This window comes from Pan paniscus, chromosome 2 (assembly GCF_029289425.2).
Source record: "Pan paniscus chromosome 2, NHGRI_mPanPan1-v2.0_pri, whole genome shotgun sequence".
NCBI classification, from domain to species: Eukaryota; Metazoa; Chordata; class Mammalia; order Primates; family Hominidae; genus Pan; species Pan paniscus.
The window spans coordinates 181,980,427-182,002,622 of record NC_085926.1 but is presented as its reverse complement, the minus strand read 5'-3'; the positions used below and the strand labels follow the sequence as shown (position 1 = coordinate 182,002,622).

At 42.6% G+C, this 22,196-nt stretch overlaps 2 pseudogenes; one reads left to right on the top strand and one right to left on the bottom strand.

Annotated features, from left to right (window-relative positions):
• The window catches only part of LOC112439278 (putative elongation factor 1-alpha-like 3), a 108,902-nt pseudogene that overhangs the window by 3,724 nt on the left and 82,982 nt on the right, over nt 1-22,196 (top strand).
• Nucleotides 9,651-21,177, bottom strand: LOC100972199 (heat shock protein HSP 90-alpha-like; annotated as a pseudogene).

Here is a 22,196-nt window from a genome sequence, read left to right as displayed (position 1 = left end):
TTTTGTATTTTTAGTAGAGACGGGGGTTTCACTGTTTTGGCCACAGTGGTCTCAAACTCCTGACCTCAGGTGATCCACCTGCCTTGGCTTCCCAAAGTGCTGGGATTACAGGTGTGCAAAGTGCTGGGATTACAGGCGTGAGCCACCGTGCCTGGCCCCCATTTTTTGAGACAGGGTCTTGCTCTGTCACCTAGGCTGGAGTGCAGTGGCGCAATCATGGCTCGCTGTAGCCTCAAACTCGTGGGCTCAAGCGATCCTCCTGCCTCAGCCTCCCATAGTGCTGGGATTATAGGCATGAGTCACCACACTCAGCTGCCATATATATAATTTTTACAGCAGATGCACCATTTTACATTCCCACCTGCAGTGAACAAGGGTTTCAATTTCTTCACATCCTTAGTAACACTTCTATTTTTTTTCTTTTTTTTTTTTTTTTGAGATGGAGTCTTGTTCTGTTGCCCAGGCTGGAGTGCAATAGTGTGATCTTGGCTCACTGCAACCTCCGCCTCCCAGGTTCAAGCAATACTCCTGCCTCAGCCTCCTGAGTAGCTGAGATTACAGGCAAGTGCCACCATACCCAGCCAATTTTTCTATTTTTAGTAGAGGCAGGGTTTCACCGTGTTGGCCAGGCTGGTCTCAAACTCCTAACCTCAAGTGATCCGCCCGCCTCGGCCCCCCAAAGTGCTGAGATTACAGGTGTGAGCCACTGCACCTGGCCTGTTTTATTCTAACTTTAAGTGGCACTTTTCCCCTTCCAAAATTCTACTTATAAATATATTAAAATAATGGTAGGATATGTCCCCTTCAGGGCACCCTTGATGCGTATACAAGAGCTGGCCTTTTCTAGGCACTGCTAAAGAGCCAGGGCTCTGGTGACAGGAAGCATTAAACTGGTGGAGCACCTTGAGGGTAAGTCTTGGGGCCTTTTGTGCTTCTCAGCTGGGCTCACTTGTTGCTTAGTGGACCGAGCTTGTTCACTGCTGTGAGTATCGTTTATTTTTCTAGTTACTTTGGGTCTGCAGTAGTAGTTGAGTTCTAAATATACTATGGGATAGCTGAGGTCCGTGTCCTAGGTTGCTAGAAAATGACAGAAGAAATACAGTTCTGGACTGGATATGTGGCTCACGCCTGTAATCCCAGCACTTTGGGAGGCCGAGGTGGGTGGATTACCTGAGGTCAGGAGTTCGAGACCAGCCTGGCCAACATGGCAAAACCCCATCTCTGCTAAAAAAAAAAAAAAAACAAACCCCCCCAAAAAAAAAATTAGCCAGGCATGGTGGTGTGCACCTGTAATTTCAGCTACTTGGAAGGCTGAGGCAGGAGAATCACTTGAACTTGGGAGGCGGAGGTTGCAGTGAGCTGATATCACGCCACTATACTCCAGCCTGGGTGACAAAGCGAGACTCTGTCTCAAACAAAAACAAAAACAAAATCAAAAACAACAACAACAAAAAAACAACTGAGTTCTTCCCTGTTTTTCTTAGCATGTCCAGAGATATACCTAGTCTCCAGGGTATAACAATTCTTTTTGTCTTCTAGGCTGAGGTTTGAGGGAAAAAAATGTCCTTTAAGTTTTATCCATAGTTGAGTTGAAACAGGTTTGGATTTTTCAGAAGAGACTTTACACAAAATCCTAAGGGAAGAGAAGGGAGAAAAAATGAAAATAAAGTCATTAACAATAAATACACTACTTTGACTGGGCCCTGCCTCATGAGAGGCCAGAGTGGCTTGTGGAGTTTGGCAACACCGCCCCCTAGAGGTAATTGCTGTGCTGCGCTCCAACCTCCCCAACAATTGTTAGACTCTTCAGATCCCTGTTGATACAGAGCATTCCGGGATTGTGAAGTGGGAGCCAGCCACATCCATGATGTTCATGGAGCCTAGAAGAGCCCTGTGGAAACAAATTTTACCTGGTTACACTGAGATCCAGACATGCACAGACCAGCCCTCTTGAAGAGAGCTTGAGCTTCCTGAATGGGGCTGGAATGGAGAGAGACAATGAAGTTCCTGAGAGTATTGCCAGGAGAAAAAGGTGTGGCTGAATGGATCAGCTGAAACATCAGGGGCTTGAATCCAGAGGGAGGATGGGGTCTCGCTATGTTGCTCAGGCTGGTCTCAAACTCCTGGCCTTAAGCAATCCTCCTGCCTCAGCCTCCAAAAGTGCTGGGATTGCAGGTGTGAGCATCTGCACCTAGCCAACAATCATTTATTGTATATTTCACAGTAGCTAGAAGAGAAGGGTTGTAATGTTCCCAACACAAAGAAAGATAGGGCCGGCCACAGTGGCTCACGCCTGTAATCCCAACACTTTGGGAGGCCGAGGCAGGTGGATCACCTGAAGTCGGGAGTTCGAGACCAGCCTGGCCAACATGGTGAAACCCCATCTCTACTAAAAATAGCAATTGAAAATCCTGCCTCCTGGGCTGAAGGAAGCTGCTCAGTTCCTGGCCCTCTCGAATGAATGGTCACCATAGATAAGGGTCACCCAGTGCCAAGAGTTCCGCTGTGGAAACTCCTTTCTAAACAGTTGACCAAGAGAAATAGCCAGTTTCCCCAATGCCTGGGCAGGAAGGAGTCCCTTAGTTTGGTGGGTCACAGGTTAGCAACACTGTGGCACTTATTGCTGGCAAAACACCAAAGACAACAACAACAGAAAATTAGAAACAGCCAGAGAGAAAATATACACAGTATTACCTAAAAGGGAACAAAAATAAGATTGACTTCACTACAGCACAAATGGAAGCCAGGAGAAAATGGCATAACATCTTCAAGGCGTTGAGATCAAATAATGTCAACGTAGAATTGTCTTCCCAGAAAAATTCTCTTTCTTTTTTTAAATTTATTTTTAGACTGGGCACAGTAGCTCACGCCTGTAATCCCAGCACTTTGGGAGGCTGAGGCAGGTGGATCACCTGAGGTCAGGAGTTCGAGACTAGCCTGGGCAACATGGCGAAACCCCGTCTCTACTAAAAATACAAAAATTAGACGGGTACGGTGGCATGCGCCTGTAATCTCTGCTACTCAGGAGGCTGAGGCAGGGGAATCACTTGAACCTGCAAGGCGGAGTTTGCAGTGACCCGAGATGGCGCCACTGCATTCCAGCCTGGGCAACAAAGCAAGGCTCCATCTCAAAAAAAAATTTATTTAAAAAAATATTTATTTCTTTTTTAATAGAGGCAGGGTCTCCCTATGTTGCCCAGGCTGGTGTTGAGCTCCTAGGTCAAGTGATCCTCCCACCTCGGCTTCCCAAAGTGCTGGGATTACAGGCATGAGCCATCATGACAAGCTGAAAAATTATATTTTAAGAACAAGGGTAAAATAAATACATTTTCAGATAAACAAAAATAGGCAACTGATCATTGAAAGACCTTTACTGAGATCCAGACATGCACAGACCAGCCCTCTTGAAGACAGCTTGAGCTTCCTGAATGGGCCTCCCAAAGTGCTGGGATTACAGGCGTGAGCCACTGCAGCCGGCCCTATCTTTCTTTATGTTGGGAACATTACAACCCTTCTCTTCTAGCTACTGTGAAATATACAATAAATGATTGTTGGCTAGGTGCAGATGCTCACACCTGCAATCCCAGCACTTTTGGAGGCTGAGGCAGGAGAGTTGCTTAAGGCCAGCAATCCTGGCCTTAAGATGATTAAGGAGAAGCTAAGTGGAACAAAAATACAGTTAGATAGAAAGAATATGTTCTTGTATTTGATAGTACAGTAGGGAAATTATAGCTAATAATTTTACAATTTATTTATTTATTTTTTAGACACAGAGTCTGTCTCCATTACCCAGGCTGGAGTGCAGTGGCATGATCATGGCTCACTGTAGCCTTGAATTTCTGGGCTCAAGCAATCTTTCCGCCTCAGCCTCCTGAGTAGCTAGGATTACAAGCATGTGCCACCATGCCCAGCCAATTTTTAAATTTTTTTTGTAGAGATGGGGACTCACCATGTTGCTCAGGCTGGTCTCAAACTCCTGGCCTTAAGCAATCCTCTGCCTCAGCCTCCAAAAGTGCTGGGATTGCAGGTGTGAGCATCTGCACCTAGCCAACAATCATTTATTGTATATTTCACAGTAGCTAGAAGAGAAGGGTCGTAATGTTCCCAACACAAAGAAAGATAGGGCCGGCCACAGTGGCTCACGCCTGTAATCCCAGCATTTTGGGTGGCTGTGGCAGGTGGATCACCTAAAAATACAAAAAATTAGCCAGGTGCGGTGGCACATGCCGGTAATCCCAGCTACTTGGGAGGCTGAGGCAGGAGAATTGCTTGAACCTAGGAGGTGGAGGTTGCAGAGAGCCAAGGTCACGCCACTGCACTCCAGCCTGGAAGCCTGGACGATAGAGCGAGACTCCGTCTCAAAAAAATATATAAATAAATAAATAATAAATAAGTGAATAAAAATTATATAAAATTAAAAATTCAGTAATACAGTCACATTTGCCACATTTCAAGCGCCTAATAACCATGTGTGGCTACTGGCTACTATATTGGACAACACAGATGTAGAATATTTCCACTATTGCAGAAAGTTCTATTAACAGCACTGTTCAAAGATGTACCTCAAGCCGAAGGAGAAAAATTCCAGAACAAAGGTCTGAGATGCAAGGTGAAAGTTCTAGTAAATAAAATGCTAAGCATGTGAGTAAATATAAACAAACATTGATGATATAAAATAATATTAATGTCTAAGTTGGGCGGCTAAAAAAAGAAAATGCTAAACTACTTATACATGTTAAGTCAGACAGGAAGTGATTAGAGTTAAAAACATTCTAAGATCTTTTTTATTATTCACATAAAGTCTGGGCCAAGAAATAAAATTCAGCAATATATTGTTTACAAGCAATACCCTTAAAACATAAGGATTCAGGATGGGCTCGGTGGCTCACCACCTGTAATCCCAGTACTTTGGGAGGCCGAGGCGTGTGGATTGCTTGAGGTCAGGAGTTCAAGACCAGCCTGGGCAGCATGGTGAATCCTCTACTAAAAACACACAAAATAGCTGGGCATGGTGGCACGTGCCTGTAATACCAGCTACTTGGGAGGCTGAGGGAGGAGAATCACTTGAACCTGGGAGGCGAAGGTTGCAGTGAGCTGAGATTGTGCCACTGTACTCCAGCCTGGGCGACAGAGTGAGAATCCATCTCAAAATAAATAAATAAATAAATAAACAATCGACGAATCCATTATTATAGTAAAACATTTTAAATATATCTCAGTATTTGGTAGATCAAACAGATAAATGAATAAGGAAACAGAAGACTAGAATATCATAATTAAACATCTTGATCTAATGAATTTATGTGGAACTCTGCATTCATTAATTGGATAATATGCAGTCTTTTCAAATGTTTGGGGAATGTTTGTAAACATTATACATAAAGCAAATCTCAACAGATTTCAAGGAATTGGTATCATGTATCATATGGACCTTTTCCACTAAAAGTATGGTGCATACAGCAGTAGCAGCAGCATCACACGAAAGCCTGTTAGAAATGCAGACGCCCACGTCTCACCCCCGACCTCCTGCCTTTTGGCAAGATCCCCAGGGGATTCACATGTACATTAAAGTTTGACATGCTTTGACACAAAGCATATTTTCTGACCACAGTATAATTAAGTTAAAAATCGGTAACACAAAGATAATTAAGAAAACTCCATATTTAAAAATTAGGCCAGGTGTGTATGGTGGCTCACACCTGTAATCCTAGCACTTTGGGAGGCCAAGGCAAGCGGATTGCCTGAGCTCAGGAGTTCGAGACCAGCCTCGGTAACATGGTGAAACCCTGTCTCTACTGAAATACAAAATATTAGCCAGGCATGGCAGTGGGTGCCTGTGATCCCAGCTACTCAGGAGGCTGAGCCATGAGAATCCCTTGAACTCGGGAGGCAGAGGTTGCAGTGAGCTGAGATCGTACCACTGCACTCTAACCTGGGTGACAGAAGGAGACTCTGTCTCCAAAAAAACTAAAAAATAAATAAAATGAATAAATAAAATAAATAAAAATTACAACACCTCTAAAAATAGCTAACTGGCCAGGTACGGTGGCTCATGTCTGTAATCTTGGCACTTCGGGAGGCTGAGGCAGGAGGATCACTTTAGACCAGAAGTTCAGGACCTGCCTGGGCAACATAGTGAGACCCTGTCTTTGCAAAAAAAAACTATTTAAAAAAATAGCTATGTATGTGTGTGTTTATGATACTGTTTGTTTCATCTACAGATCACGTGATATATTTGTGTATTTGCCAACCCCATAGGATTGGTTCCCTAGGTCCATAACCCAGAAATTGGGAACTACCACCTTGAACTTTGTGTCTTTTTTTTTTTTTTTTTTTGAGACGAGTCTCACTCTGTCGCCCAGGCTGGAGTGCAGTGGCGCAATCTCGGCTCACTGCAAGCTCCGCCTCCCGGGTTCACGCCATTCTCCTGCCTCAGCCTCTCCAAGTAGCTGGGACTACAGGCGCCCGCCACCACGCCTGGCTAATTTTTTGTATTTTTAGTAGAGACAGGGTTTCACCGTGGTCTCAATCTCCTGACCTCTTGATCCGCCCGCCTTGGCCTCCCAAAGTGCTGGGATTACAAGCGTGAGCCACCGCGCCCGGCCGAACTTTCTGTCAACAATACCAGTTTACTGTAGGTGATGTCTTGAGAGTGACTAATGTGCCCCCCTCTTTTTTTTTTTTTTTTTACCTTTTCAAATACGTGATGTTATCTCTGGTTGACCTGAGGCATGAATGTGCCAAAGAAATTAGGATTTGTAACAGAAAGGAGGCAAAGAGAAAGAAACAAACAATTTTAAAAACTTTCTATTACTATAAAGAAAAAGTCTAAACATGTACAAAAGCACACATGGATACACATGTATCCATCACCATGTGGAACAATGATCAATTCAATCTTGTTTCATCAGTACCTGCCCCTACACTTTCCTCTCTCCCTTTGGATTATTTTGAGGCAAATCCTAGACATCTTATCATTTCATCTGTAAATGTTCTAGCATTTATCTCTAGAAGAAAATGATCATTTAGCAAAAATAATCGTGTCATTATTCTACTGAAAATTAACATAGTTTTACATATCATTAACTACTCTGCTCAAATTTCCCCAATTTTCCCATCAGTATCTTTTTCTTATAAATGTTTATTGTTTTATTCAGGCTCAAAATAATGTTTATATATTGTAATTGATTGAAATGTCTCTTAAATTTCTCACTTTAAAAGTTTTCATAGGAGGGGCATGGTGGCTCATGCCTGTCATCCCAGCACTTTGGGAGGTCTAAGCGGGTGGGCTACTTGAACTCAGGAGCTTGAGACCAGCCTGGGTGATGTGGCAAAACCCTGTCTCTACAAAAAATACAAAAATTAGCCCGGCATGGTGGTGGGTACCTGTAGTCCCAGCTACTCTGGAGGCTGAGGTGGGAGGATCACTTGAGCCTGGGAGGCAGAAGTTTCATTGAGCTAAGATTGGACCATTACACTCCAGCCTGGGTGACATAGTGAGACCCTGTCTCAAAAAAAAAAATTACTTTCAAATAATTTTAGATTTACCGAAGAGTTGCAAAATAGTGTAGAGAGTTTCCTAATATTTTCTGCCTAAAGTTAACAACTTATGTAACCATAGTATAATTATGAAAGTCGGGAAGCTAACGTTAGTACAAAATTATTCTTATTCTTATTCTTAGAGACGGAGTGTCGCTTTTGTTGCCCAGGCTGGAGTAAAATGGCGTGATCTCGGCTCACCGCAACCTCCACCTCCTGGGTTCAAGTGACTCTCCTGCCTCAGCCTACTGAGTAGCTGGGAATACAGGTATGCGCCACCATGCCGGGCTAATTTTGTATTTTTAGTAGACACGGGGTTTCTCCATGTTGGTCAGGCTGGTCCCCAACTCCTGACCTCAGGTGATCCGCTCGCCTAGGCCTCCCAAAGTGCTGGGATTACAGGCGTGAGCCACCACACCCGGCCATATAAAATTATTAAATAAACTACAGACCTTTTTAGAATTTCAACAATTTCCCCCCTCAGTATCAGTTTTCTGTTCCAGGATTAGATCAAAATCTCACATTGCATATAGTTTTCACTTCTTCCTAGTTTCCTCCAATCTGTGAAAATTCCTTAGTCTCTCCTTGTCTTTTATGACTTGGACACTCTTTTTCTTTTTCTTTTCTTTTTTTTTTTTTTTTAGAGACGGGGGTCTCACTATGTTGCCCAGGCTAGACTCAAACTCCTAGGCTTAAGGTATTCTCCTGCCTCAACCTCCTGATTATCTGGGATTATAGGTGGGCTCCACCACGTCAGGCTCTGACTTTAATACTTTTGATAAGTAGCGACCAGTTATTTTGTAAAATGTCACTCAATGTGGTTTTTAAAAAGCAGCTTTTTCTCTTTTTTTTTTTTTTTTTTTTGAGACGGAGTCTCACTCTGTTGCCCAGGCTAGAGTGCAGTGGCACCATCTCAGCTCACTGCAACCTCCACCTCCCAGGTTCAAGCGATTCTCATGCCTCAGCCTGCCAAGTAGCTGGGATTACAGGTGCCTGCCACCACGCCCAGCTAATTTTTGTATTTTTAGTAGAGACAGGGTTTCACCATGTTGGTCAGGCTGGTCTTGAATTCCTGCCTCAGGTGATCCGCCCGCCTCAACCTCCCAAATGGTTGGGATTACAGGCATAAGCCACTGCATCTGGCCGTACAATTTTTTGTGTATGTTTGTCTTTCATTTAGCATAATGGTTTTAAGGTTTAGCCATTTGTGATGTTATCAGTACTTCATTCCTTTGCATGTCCAAATAATATTTCATTGTATGGAGATACCATATTTTGTTTATCTATTCATCAATTGATGAACATTTGGGTTGTTTCTATTTTTTGAGTGTTATAAATAATGCTGCTATGAACATTTGTGAAAAGTTTTGTTTTTGTTTTTTTGAGACGGAGTCTGGCTCTGTAGCCCAGGCTGGAGTGCAGTGGCGTCATCTTGGCTCACTGCAACCTCCGCCTCCCAGGTCCCCGTTCAAGCAATTCTCCTGCCTCAGCCTCCCGAGTAGCTGGGATTACAGGTGTGCGCCACCATGCACAGCTCATTTTTGTATTTTTGATAGAGACGGGGTTTCACCATGTTAGCCAGGCTGGTCTTGAACTCCTGAACTTGTGATCCACCTGCCTCAGCCGCCCAAAGTTCTGGGATTACAGGCGTGAGACACCACGCCTGGCCAAAAAAGTCTCCGTATAAGCATTTGTTTTCATATATTCTGAACATACACTTTGGGGTGGATTTTTTGGTCATATGGTAATTCTATGTCTAACATTCTGAAAAACTGCCAAACTATTTTCTAAAGTGTCTACACCATTTTGATTTCCAACTTGTTATTATCCACACTTGTTATTATCTATCTTTTTTTTTTTTTAGACATATCCGTCCTCGACTGGGCATGGTGCCTCACATCTGTAATCCCAGCAGTTTGGGAGGCCGAGGTGGGCAGATCACCTAAGGTCAGGAGTTCGAGACCAGCATGACCAACATGGAGAAACCCCATCTCTACTAAAAAATGCAAAATTAGCTGGCATGGTGGTGCATCCCTGTAATCCCAGCTACTTGGAAGGCTGAGGCAGGAGAATTACTTGAACCCGGGAGGCGAGGGTTGCGGTGAGCCAAGATCGCACCATGGCACTCCAGCCTGGGCAACAAGAGTGAAACTCTGTCTGAAAACAAAAGCAAAAACCAAAACCAAAACAACAAAAAACATCCATCCTCAGGAGGGTAAAGTGTATTGCATTTCCCTAATGACTGATGATGTCATGCACCTTTTCATGTGCTTTTTTGTTTGTTTGTCTGGACAGAGTCTCACTCTGTTGCCCAGGCTGGAGAGCACTGGTGTGATCTCGGCTCACTGCAATCTCCGCCTCCCAGGTTCAAGCAATTCTTCTGTCTCAGCCTCCTGAGTAACTGGGACTACAGGCTCACACTACTGCACCTGGCTAATTTTTGTATTTTTAGTAGAGACCAGGTTTCACCATATTGGTCAGGCTGATCTCGAACTCTTGACCTCAGGTGATCCACCCACCTTGGCCTCCCATAGCGTGGGCCACCCAACCTGGCCTGCTGTTTTTTTTTTTTTTTTCTTTTCTTAAATAGAGATGGGGTTTTTTGGCCAGGCTGGTCTCGAATTCCCGACCTCAAGTAATTAGCCCACCTCAGCCTCTCAAAGAGCTGGATTACAGGCATGAGCCACTGTGCCCGGCCTTCATGTGCTTACTGGCCATTTGTGTATCTTCTTTGGAGAAATGACTATTCAAATTCTTTGCTCTTTTTAGTTGATTATTTGTTTATTTATTGTTCAGGTGTAAGAGCTCTTTATGTATTCAGGGTATATATCCTGTATCAGATATATGACCTTCAAATATTGTCTTCCAGCCTGTGGGTTCTTTTTTCACTTTCTTGATGGTTTATTTAAAGCATGATAGTTTTAAATTTTGATAAAGTCCAATTTCTCCTTCCTTCCTTCCTTCCTTGCTCTTCCTTCCTTCCTTCCTTCCTTGCTCTTCCTTCCTTCCTTCCTTCCTTCCTTCCTTCCTTCCTTCCTTCCTTCCCTCCCTCCCTTCCTCCTTCCTTCTCTCCCTCCCTCTTTCCTTCCTTCCTTTCTTTCTTCTTCTTTTTTTGGGATAGAGTTTCCCTCTTGTTGCCCAGGGTAGATTGCAATCAGCTCACCATAACCTCCGCCTCCCGGATTCAAGCAATTCTCCTGACTCAGCCTTCCAAGTAGCTGGGATTACAGACATGCGCCACCACGCCCGGCTAATTTTGTTATTTTTAGTAGAGACAGGGTTTCTCCATGTTGGTCAGGCTGGCCTCAAATTCCCGACCTCAGGTGATCCGCCTGCCTAGGCCTCCCAAAGTGCTTGGATTATAGGCGTGAGCCACCGCGCCCAGGCTTATCTATCTTTCTTTTTTATCGTTTGTGCTTATAATAGTCATATATAAGAAATCATAGCCCACCCCAAGATCGTGAAGATTAACTGCTATGTTTTCTTCTAAGAAAACATTTAGCTCCTATGTTTAGGACTGTGATCCATTTTGAGTTGATTTTTGTGTATGGTGTGAGGGATAGGGGTCCAAAGACATTCTTTTGCATGTGGATATCCAGTTGTCTAAGCACCATTTGCTGAAAAAAACTATTCTTTTTATCATTGAATTATTTTGTTCCCTTTGTAGAAAATAAATTGACCGTAAATGTTAGGGTTTATTTATGAACTTTCCATTCGAATTTCGTTGACCTATATGTCTGTCCTTATGCCAGTATCACACTATCTTGATTACAATATCTTTGTAGTAAGTTTTTTTTCTTAAGATGGAGTGTTGCTCTGTCTCTCAGGCTGAAGTACAGTGCCACGATCTCGGCTCACTGCAACCTCCACCTCCTGGGTTCAAGCGATTCTCCTTCCTCAGCCTCCCGAGTAGCTGGGATTACAGGCACACGCCACCATGTCCAGCTAATTTTTGTATTTTTAGTAGAGATGGGGTTTTGCTACTTTGGCCGGGCTGGTCTCAAACTCCTGACCTCAGGCGATCCCCTCGCCTCGGTCTCCCAAAGTGCTGGGATTACAGGTATGAACCACTGCGCCTGGCCTGCAGTACGTTTTGAAATGAGGAAGTGTGAGTCTACCAACTGTGTTCTGCTCCAGGATTGTTTTGATTATTCTGGGCCTGTTGCATTTCTGCCTTTTTTTTTTTTCTTTTAAACTCATCTGTATTTGTTACAACCTTTTTAAGCAGAATGTGACTTGGGTACTACAGTTCCATTCACAAGCCTCGCTCTGGGTTATTTCTGAACAGCTTTACAATATGCCTAGGTAGGCTTATAATTTTGCTCCTGCAAACAATATTTTCCTTTGGAAAACAAGTCCTGTGGAGAGTTCCTTCCATCAAGTTGCTTCAGTTTAACATATCTCCAGAGGACAATTACATGCAGAATTGGCAACTAGAGGATGAAAAGTTTAAAAAGTAGATCCTAGAAGATGCAACAAATACTTTTCCTCTAAACATCAAGGTATTTCTCAGAAAACTTCAGTGACAAAAGATTTGGCCTACTAAGGAATCTGGCTTGATAGCTTAAACAGTTTAGATCACAAAGTTAATGTTAGGTTACATACATCTTTTTTTTTTCTTTTCTTTCTTTCTTTCTTTTTTTTTTTTTTTTTTTTTGAGGTGGAGTCTTTCTCTGTTGCCCAGGCTAGAGTACAGTGGCGCGATCTTGGCTCACTGCAACCTCCACTTCCTGGGTTCAAGCAATTCCCCTGCCTCAGCCTCCCGAGTACCTGGGATTACAGGCACCTGCCATCACACCCAACTAATTTTTGTATTTCTAGTAGAGACGAGGTTTTGTCATGTTGGCCAGGCTGGTCTTGAACTCCTGACCTCAGGTGATCCACCCGCCTCGTCCTCCCAAAGTGCTGGGATTACAGGCGTGAGCCACCACACCCAGCGTACATACATCTTACAACACACATTACCCCAATCTGTTAAAATAAGCCAATGTGAAACTAGAAAAGCATTGCTAGCTCTGTTTTAGTGCCCGAAGTATCACAAAATCACTTAGAAGTATCACAAAATCACTTAGAAGTAGAAAGAAACCTTACCTTCCCCCTGAAATAGTTATTGTCATGCCATGCAGACTTTTTTTTTTTTTTTTGAAGGCAGAGTCTCCCACTTTCTCCCGGGCTGGAGTGCAATGGCGTGATCTCAGCTCACAGCAACCTCCACCTCCTGGGTTCACATGATTCTCCTGCTTCAGCCTCCTGAGTAGCTGGGATTACAGGTGCACACCACCACACCCGGCTAATATTTTGGGTTTTTTTTTTAGTAGAGATTGGGTTTCGCCATGTTGGCCAGGCTGGTCTCGAACTCCTGACCTCAGGTGATCCGCCTGCCTCAGCCTCCCAAAGTGCTGGGATTACAGGTGTGAGCCACCACGCCCGGCCACCATACAGACATTTTAAATGTTAACAAAAATAACTAAAATAATCCTGAAAATATATTATCAGAGAGAATGAAGATAGAGTATTGAACACATGTACAAGTCATTCCTCAGCCAGAGCCGCCTACTTCTTCCATGCGTGATGTGTCATCACCTCCTCTGAGGGGCGGCATTTCTTTAGTTATAGCGGCATTGATACCATTAGCAGTAGGATCATATTCATCAATACCCAGACCAAGTTTGATCATCCTATAGATCTTGTTAGTATGTCTCTGAGGGTCTTCCATACTGAAGCCAGGAGATGGGAGTGCAGTTTAGTAAAGCAAGATGACCAGATCCTTCACTGACTTGTTGTTCTTATCAGCCTCTGCCTTTTGCCTTAAGGTTTCAATCATGAATGGTCAGGGTTTATCTCCAGGTGTTTCTTTGCTGCCATGTAGCCCATTGTTGAGTTGTCTCACAGGGCTTGAGCTTTCATGATTCTTTCCACGTTTGCTGTCCAGCCATATGTGCTTGTGACAATACAGCATGGGGATGTCACCAGTTTGACACAACCACCTTTTTGACTTTTTTCTCCAACATGTCTTTCATGATTTTGCAGAGGTTCTCAAACTTTGTTTTTTTGTCTTCCTGTTTCTTGTTTTCTTCTTCATCTTCTGGAAGTTCCAAACCCTCTTTGGCAACTGACACTACAGTCTTACTCTCAAATTCCTTCAGCTGCTGGACACAGTACTTATCAATCAACTCGATCATGTAGATCACTTCTAAGCCACGCTTCTGAAGACATTCCACAAAGGCTGAGTTAGCTACTACCTGTAATGTAGTAGATATGTTTCTGGTTTGCCTTCATTCTGGAAAACACAATGAGATAAACCATCTCATCACCAGAGGCAGATGTGCACTATTTCAACAGCTCTGAAAGCTTCTTCTGATTTTGAGAGTCTATATATTCAAAGATTTATGTTTTTAGATAACTTCTTGTAGAACTTTTTGTAGTTCTTTTTATCCTCTGCCAGTTCAGCAAAGAGTTCTAAGTATGTTTTGACCAAATTCTTCCTAATAACTTTCAAAATTTTGCTTTGTTGCAACATCTCAGAAAAAATATTTAGAGGGAGATCCTCTGAGTCCATCACCCCTCTAATGAAGTTCAGGTATTCAGGGATTAGCTCCTCACAGTTACCCATGATGAAAACTCTGCGTACATACAACTGAATGTTGTTCTTTTTCTTTCTGTTTTCAAATAGGTCAAAAGGAGCACATCTTGAAACAAAAAGAGCTCTTCTAAACTCTTCAACTGTCCTTCAACTCTTCCAACTGTCCTTCAACTGAAAAGTGCTTCACTGCCAAGTGATCTTCCCAGTTATTGGTCAAGCTCCGATGGAACTCTCCATACTCCTCATTAGTAATAGCGTCAGGATTTCTGGTCCAGATAGGCTTTGTTTTGTTGAGTTCTTGATCAATGTACTTTTCCTTACTTTTCTTCTTCTTCTTGTCAGCATCCTTCTTTTCTTCTTCTTCATCAGAACCAACATCTTCAATTTCAGGTTTGTCATCGGACTCTTTTTCTTTTTCTTCCTCTTATCTTCCTTTTCTTCAGCCTCATCATCGCTGACTTGTTTATCACGTTTCTTCTCCACAAAAAGAGTAATGGGATAGCCAATAAACTGAGAATGCTTCTTCACAATCTCTTTTATTCTTCTTTCCTCCAAATACTCAGGTCTTCTTTCAAGTGCAGGGTGCCCTTTGCTCCATGCCCCATAGGTTCACTGTGTCAGTCCTAACTGTGAGTGATCCCCCTGAGGAGGACTCCCGAGCGTGCTGCTCATGTTTATGTTTGGTGATCACAGTTACTTTCTCAGCAACCAAATAAGCAGAATAAAAACCAGCACCGAACTTGCCAATCATAGAGATTCTGCACCAGCCTGGAAAACTTCCATGAATGCTTTGGTCCCAGACTGGTGACAGTACCAAGGTTATTGATCAAGTCAGCCTTGGTCATTCCAGTTTCAGTATCCATAATAGTAAGGGTTTGATCTTGTTTGCTTGGCATAAGATTAATGTGGAGCTCTTTCCCAGCGTCTAATTTACTGGGATCCGTCAAGCTTTCATATCAGGTTTTGTCCAAAGCATCTGATGAATTTGAAATGAGCTCTTTTGAGCCAGGCACTGTGGCTCACTCCTGTAATCCCAGCACTTTGGCAGGCCAAGGTGGGTGGATCGCTTGAGGTCAGGAGTTCAAGAGCAGCCTGGGTAATATGGTGAAACCCACCTGGGCAATATGGTGAAACCCCATCTCTACCCAAAATACAAAAAGAGCCAGGCATGACGGACATGCCGATGGTCCCAGCTTGTCAGGGGCTGAGGCATGAGAATCACTTAAGCCCGGGAGGTGGAGGCTGCAGTGAGCCGAGATCACCCCACTGCATTTCAGACTGGGTAACAGAGTGAGATGCTGTGTCCAAAATAAAAATAAAAACCTAAAAAAAAAATGCTGAAATGAGCTCTCTCAGAAAGGTTTCTTTGTTCAAGTAGAAAGTATTGATGATCAGTGACATCAACTGGACAGTTTCTGCTTGAAAGGCAAACATCTCAACCTCTTCTTCCTCCGTTGGTTGGTTTTGGGTCTGGGTTTCCTCAGGCAGCTTGGCTAAGGGACCACAGGGCTCTGCAGTATAGCAGCACCAGGATACTAAAGCATGCAGGCCTCTTGAATTTCTATACGAATTTTAGAATCAGCTTGTCAATTTCTGCAAAAAAAAAAAAAAAAAAAAAAGGCAGCCAAGATTCTGATACAGATTGCATTGAATCTGTAGATCAATTTGGGGAGTAATGGCATCTTCAGAGGATTTAAGCTTTCCAAATCTTAAACATGGTATATCTTATCTTTCCATTTATTTAGATCTTCTTTAATTTTTTTCCACAGTGTTTTTTAGTTTTCAGTATACAAGTGTTGCACTTCTTTTGTGAAGTTTATCCCTAAATGCCTTATTTTTTTAAAAATGATTCTTAATTTTATTTTCAGAATGTTTATTGCTAGTATATATAAATACAATACTTTTGGTATGTTGATCTTGTGTCCTGTAACCTTGCTGAACTCATTTATTAGTTCTGGTAGATTGTTAGTGAATTCCTTGGGATTTTCTATTTACAGGATCATATCATCTGCAAACAGAGATTGCTTTACTTCTTCCTTTCAATCTGGATGCCTTTTTATTTATTTTTCTTTTTTTCTTTTAGACTGTTCACTCTGTCGCCCAGGCTGGAGTGCAGTGGTGACATCTTGGCTCACCGCAACCTCCACTTTCTGTGTTAAAGCGATTCTTCCGCCTCAGCCTCCCAAATAGCTGGGATTACAGGTGCCCACCACCATGCTTGGCTAATTTTTGTATTTTTAGTAGAGATGGGGTTTCACCATGTTGGCCAGGCTGTTCTCCACTTCCTAACTTCAAGTGATCCACCCACCTTGGCCTCCCAAAGTTCTGGGAGACATGAGCCACCGCACCCGGCCTGCCCTGAATAATGTTAAGTACAATGTTGTATAGAGGTGGAGAGAATAAATATTCTTGTCTTGTTCCCACTTTTAGGGGGAAAAGATTCAATTTTTTGCCATTTGGTATGATGTTAGCTGTAGATTTTTCATAGATGCCCTTTAACAGATTGAGGAAGTTATTTTTATTTTTAGTTTGTTGAGTGTTATTTTTTAATCATAAAAGGTTTTGGATTTTGTCAAATGCTTTTTCTGCAGCTATTAAAATGATCATGTGGGTTTTGTTCTCTTAATATAGTGTATTACATTAATTGATTTTCTGATATTATACCAATCTTGTATTCTTGGGATGAGTTCCACTTGTTCATTGCATATACCCCTTTTTATATGTTGCTGGATTCAGTTGGCTGGTATTTTTTTTTTTTTTTGAGACAGTCTCACTCTGTTGTCCAGGCTGAAGTGCAGTGGTGCAATCTCAGCTCACTGTAACGTCTGTCTCCTGGGTTCAAGTATTTCTCCTGCCTCAGCCTCCCAAGTAGCTGGGATTACAGGTGCACGCCACCGTGCCTGGCTTTTTTTTTTTTTGTATTAATAGAAATGGGGTTTTGCCATGTTGGCCAGGCTGGTCTCGAACTCCTGACCTCAGGTGATCCACCGGCCCTGGTCTCCCAGCGTGCTGGGATTATAGGCTTGAGCCACTGTGCCTGGTCTGTTTGCTAGTATTTTGTTGAGGATTTTTACATCTATATTCATATGAGATATTGGTCTGTAGTTTTTTTGTTTTTAAATATAACATCTTTGGTTTCAGTATCTGGATAATAATACTGGCCTCATAGAATGAGTTGCAAAATGTTTCCTCTTCTTTTAATTTCTGAAAGAGACCGTGTAGAATTGGTATTAATTCTTCTTTAAGTATTTGATAAAATTTACCAGTGAAGCTGTCAATGCCTATGGGAAGCTGTTTCAAAGTATTAGAATCAACTTAAGTTTATTTAACATTTTATCATGACTAGTGTGAAGTTATGCACCTTAATTTTTTTAATTGAGAGATTCCTTCTCCCTCTCTATAAACTTGTAATTTATGAAAAATGAAAAACCCATGTTTTGAAAAAGGTAACATTTAATGGCTCATATTAAAACTGTGATTATTCAGCAAGATAATAGTTTGAGAGTGAAAGGAATTTCTATATACTTTTAGATCTCTCTTAAGCATACCAAGCATAATTTGACCTAGTTGGTCAAATTATGAGTTTTCCCCATAATCTAGAAGACAACTTTGTCTACCATTTAGTCAAGAAACTAGAGTCAGGAAGAATGATGATATGATGCAGGGGAAAACCTCACCCCTGACATTGTAGGGGGTTTGGGGAAAATAAAGGAGTGAAAAGAGGTAAGAGAGTGGAAAGAAGAATGATGGTCAGGTCTATGCCTTTGTTTCCTCTCTTTGGGTTCCAATTGAATGATATGGACCAGTATTGAGGAAAAAGCTTGTCTCTCTTTGAGGCTGGTGTAAAGATCAGAGCTTTACAGTCCTCCGAAGGAGTCCAGCAGATAGACTTCAAGTAGAAACCTGTGAGCTTGGGGAAGAGCTGCCTCTAACTGTTTGCTGCTGTGGTCATTGGACAGCCTGACTGGTTCATGTTGGAAGGCAGGGGAAATTGAACGAATACATTCAATTATTTCCATTCCCTGCAGATGGGAGAGGATTGCTACTTGTTCCTGGATTGACCTGGGAATTGAGGCATGCCCTCCATGTGCTTCAGCAGAATGACAGTGTTTCACCACTGGTTCATATAAGCAGCCTGGCCCAGGCCTCCACAGTTAAGTTGGTTTGCTCTTCTTCAAAAGAACCTTACAGTTTGACCTATACAGGTGCTGAGAGGACAAAAAATTATGAGCAGGCAATGAAAACAACGGGGCCAGGCGCAGTGGCTCACACCTGTAATCCCAGCATTTTGGGATCCCGAGGTGGGTGGGTCACTGGAGGCTAAAGTTCGAGACCAGCCTGGCCAACATGGTGAATCCCCGTCTCTACTAAAAAAATACAAAATTAGCCAGATGTGGTGGCACATGCCTGTAATCCCAGCTACTCAGGAGGCTGAGGCATGAGAATTGCTTGAACCCAGGAGGCGGAGGTTGCAGTGAACTGAGATCGCACCACTGCACTCCAGCCTGGGCAACAGATACTCTGTCTCAAAAGGAAAAAAAAAAAAAAAAGCCTACTGATTGTCAATCACATATACAAAATACCTTCACAGCAACATCTAAACCAGTGTTTGACCAGACGACTGGGCGCCACAGTCTAGCCAAATTGACATTTAAAATTAACCATGTCAGGCCGGGCACAGTAGCTCACACCTGTAATCCCAGCACTTAGGGAGGTTGAGATGGGCAGATCACCTGAGAGGTCAAGAGTTCGAGACCAGCCTGGCTAACATGGTGAAACCCCTTCTCTACTAAAAATACAAAAATTAGCCAAGCACGTTGGCAGGCGCCTGTAATCCCAGCTACTCGGTTGGCTGAGGCAGGAGAATCTTTTGAACCTGGGAGAATCTTTTGAATCTTTTGAACCTCACTGGGTTGCAGTGAGCCGAGATCGTGCCACTACACTCCAACCTGAGAGACAGAGCAAGATTGCATCTCAATAAATAAAATAAAATAAAATAAAATAAAATAAAATAAATAAACCATGTCAATGACCAATATGAATATTGAGGACAAGGGCTCCTTCTGAAGTAGGATTAAGAAAGGAGAGAAGATAATTTCTAGGACCTGTGATTAGAACACTTAAAAGACTTCATGAGGCTGGGCATGGTGGCTCATGCCTGTAATCCCAGCACTTTGGGAAACCGAGGTGGGTGGATCACCTGAGGTCAGCAGTTCAAGACCAGCTTGGCCAACATGGTGAAACCCTATCTCTACTAAGAATACAAAATTAGCTGTGTACGGTGGCATGCACCTGTAATCCCAGCTACTTGGGAGGCTGAGGCAGGAGAATCATTTGAACCCGGGAGGTGGAGGTTGCAGTGAGCCAAGATCGTGCCACTGCACTCCAGCCTGGGCAACAGAACAAGACTCCATCTCAAAAAAATAAAAAAAGACTTTATGAAATTAAAAATTATTTTTAATTAAAACATTCAGTAGATGAACTGAGAATAGAAATGGTCACTCCTGAAAACTGAATTGGTGTCTGAAAGATTGGTCACAACACAAAGCCAAGCCACAAAAAATGGAAGCTGGAAGAGAAAAAGACAGTTTAGAAAACAGATCCATAGGACCTAACTTGTGAATAGCACAAATGCCTGAACAGTGCTGGGTGCGGTGGCTCATGTCTGTAATCCCAGCACTTTGGGAGGCTGAGGCGGGTAGATCACGAGGTCAAGAGATCAAGACCATCCTGGCCAACATGGTGAAACGCCATCTCTACTAAAAATACAAAAATTAGATGGGCATGGTGGCGTGCGCCTGTAGTCCCAGCTACTTGGGAGGCTGAGGCAGGAGAATCGCTTGAACTGAGGAGGTGGAGGTTGCAGTGAGCTGAGATCATGCCATTGTACTCCAGCCTGGTGACAGAGCGAGACTCCATCTCAAAAAAAAAAAAAAAAAGAAAAAAAAAAAGAAATGCCTGAACAGAGAAAGAACAGATGGAAGAGATAAGTAGAGTGTTACTTATATCCTAGAAAAAATTCCCCAAACAGAAGAAAGATTTAAATATTCACATTGAAAAAGGTCACTGAGACACAGAAAGGATTAGTGAAAACACACATTTGACATAACCTAGTGAAATTCAAGGGTCTGTAATCGCCAATGGGGTCACCTTGCCTGCTGCCTAGACAGAGCCAACTTATCAAGACAGGGAAATTGCAATAGACGAAGAGTAATTCATGCAGAGCCTGCTGTGCGGGACACTGGAATTTTATCAGCCTCCCTGAGCATTCGGGGATCAGAGTTTTTAAGGACAACTTGGTGGGTTGGGGGAAGCCAGTGAGCCAGGAGTGCCAATTGGTCAGATCAGAGATGAAATCATGTGAAGTTGAAGCTGTCCTCTTGTGCTGAGTCAGTTCCTGGGTCGGGGCCACAAGATCAGATGAGTCAGTTTATCGATCTTGGTGGCCAGCTGATTCATTAAGTGCAGGGTCTGCAAAATACCTTAAGCACTGATCTTAGGAGCAGTTTAGGGAGGGTCAGAATTTTGTAGCCTCCACCTGCATGACTCCTAAACCATAATTTCTAATCTTGTGGCTAGTTCGTTAGTCCTATAAAGGCAGTCTAGTCCCCAGGCAAGAAGGAGGTTTGTTTTGGGAAAGGGCTGTTATCGTTTTTATTTTATTTTATTTATTTTTTAATTTTAATTTTTTTAAAATTTTTGTTTATTTATTTTTGAGACGGAGTCTCCCTCTATTGCCCAGGCTGGAGTGCAGTGGCACAATCTTGGCTCACTGCAACCTCTGCCTCCTGGGTTCAAGTGATTCTCCTGCCTCAGCCTCCCAAGTAGCTGGGACTACAGGTATGTGCCACCATGCCCCGCTAGCTTTTGTATTTTTAGTACAGATGGAGTTTCACCATATTGGCCAGGCTGGTCTATTATTTTTATTTTTATACGGGCATGAAACGCTGTGCCCGGACCATACTGTACCTTTTGATATTTGTACCTTGTATGTATATTACTCTTCCAAAAATGAATCAAGAATTAATGAAACAGATGTGCAAAAATATACTAGGCAAAAGCAAGATTTGCAACACTATCCTACAAATGGAAATCATGTTCAAAACACATTGAACAGAACAAATAGTGACAATATATGAGGATAAAATCAGGCACAATTCAAGAAGATATAATAACCATACACTTTTATGCATCAAATCACATAGCTGTCAAACATATAAAAGGAAAACTACAAGTACCCAGAGAACATGGATAAAATACTTTTGAACTTTAACAGACCACACAGACAAAAATAAGCTATGATATAGAGGATTTGAATAATGTAATAAATTAGCTCTATTTAGTAGATGCATATAGAGAGAATATATACTTTAAAAAAAAAAAAGACAGAACACCTAAGAACACAAATATATACTTTTTAAATGTCCTGAAACAAAGCTTATTACAGAACCAATCATGCATTCAGCCAGAGAAAAAGCTTTTTTTTTTTTTTTTTTTTTTTTTTTTGGGACAGAGTCTCCCTCTGTCTTCCAGGCTGGAGTACAGTGGTGTGATCTTGGCTCACTGCAACCTCCACCTTCTGGGTTCAAGTGATTCTTCTGCCTCAGCCTCCCGAGTAGCTGGGACTACAGGCATGCGCCACCACGCCCAGCTAATTTTTGTATTTTTAGTAGAGACGGGGTTTCACCATATTGGCCTGGCTGGTCTCGAACTCCTGATCTCGTGATCCACCCGCCTTGGCCTTCCATGCTGGGATTACAGGCATGAGCCACTGCGCCTGGCCAAGAAAGCTTTATAAATCCAAAAAGGTTTAAATTTATACACCATGCTCTCTGATCATAAACCAAGAAACTAGAAATTAACAATGAAAGGATAACAATAACAAAAATCCGTTATCCATGGATATGAAGACACATTCTCCCAAATAGCCTTTATTTCTATTTTTATTTTTTTTGAGACAGGGCCTTGCTTTGTCGCTTAGGCTGGAGTGCAGTGCAACAATCAGAACTCACTGTAGCCTTGATCTCCTGGACTCAAGCAATCCTCCCACTGCAGCCTCCTGCACAGTGGGACT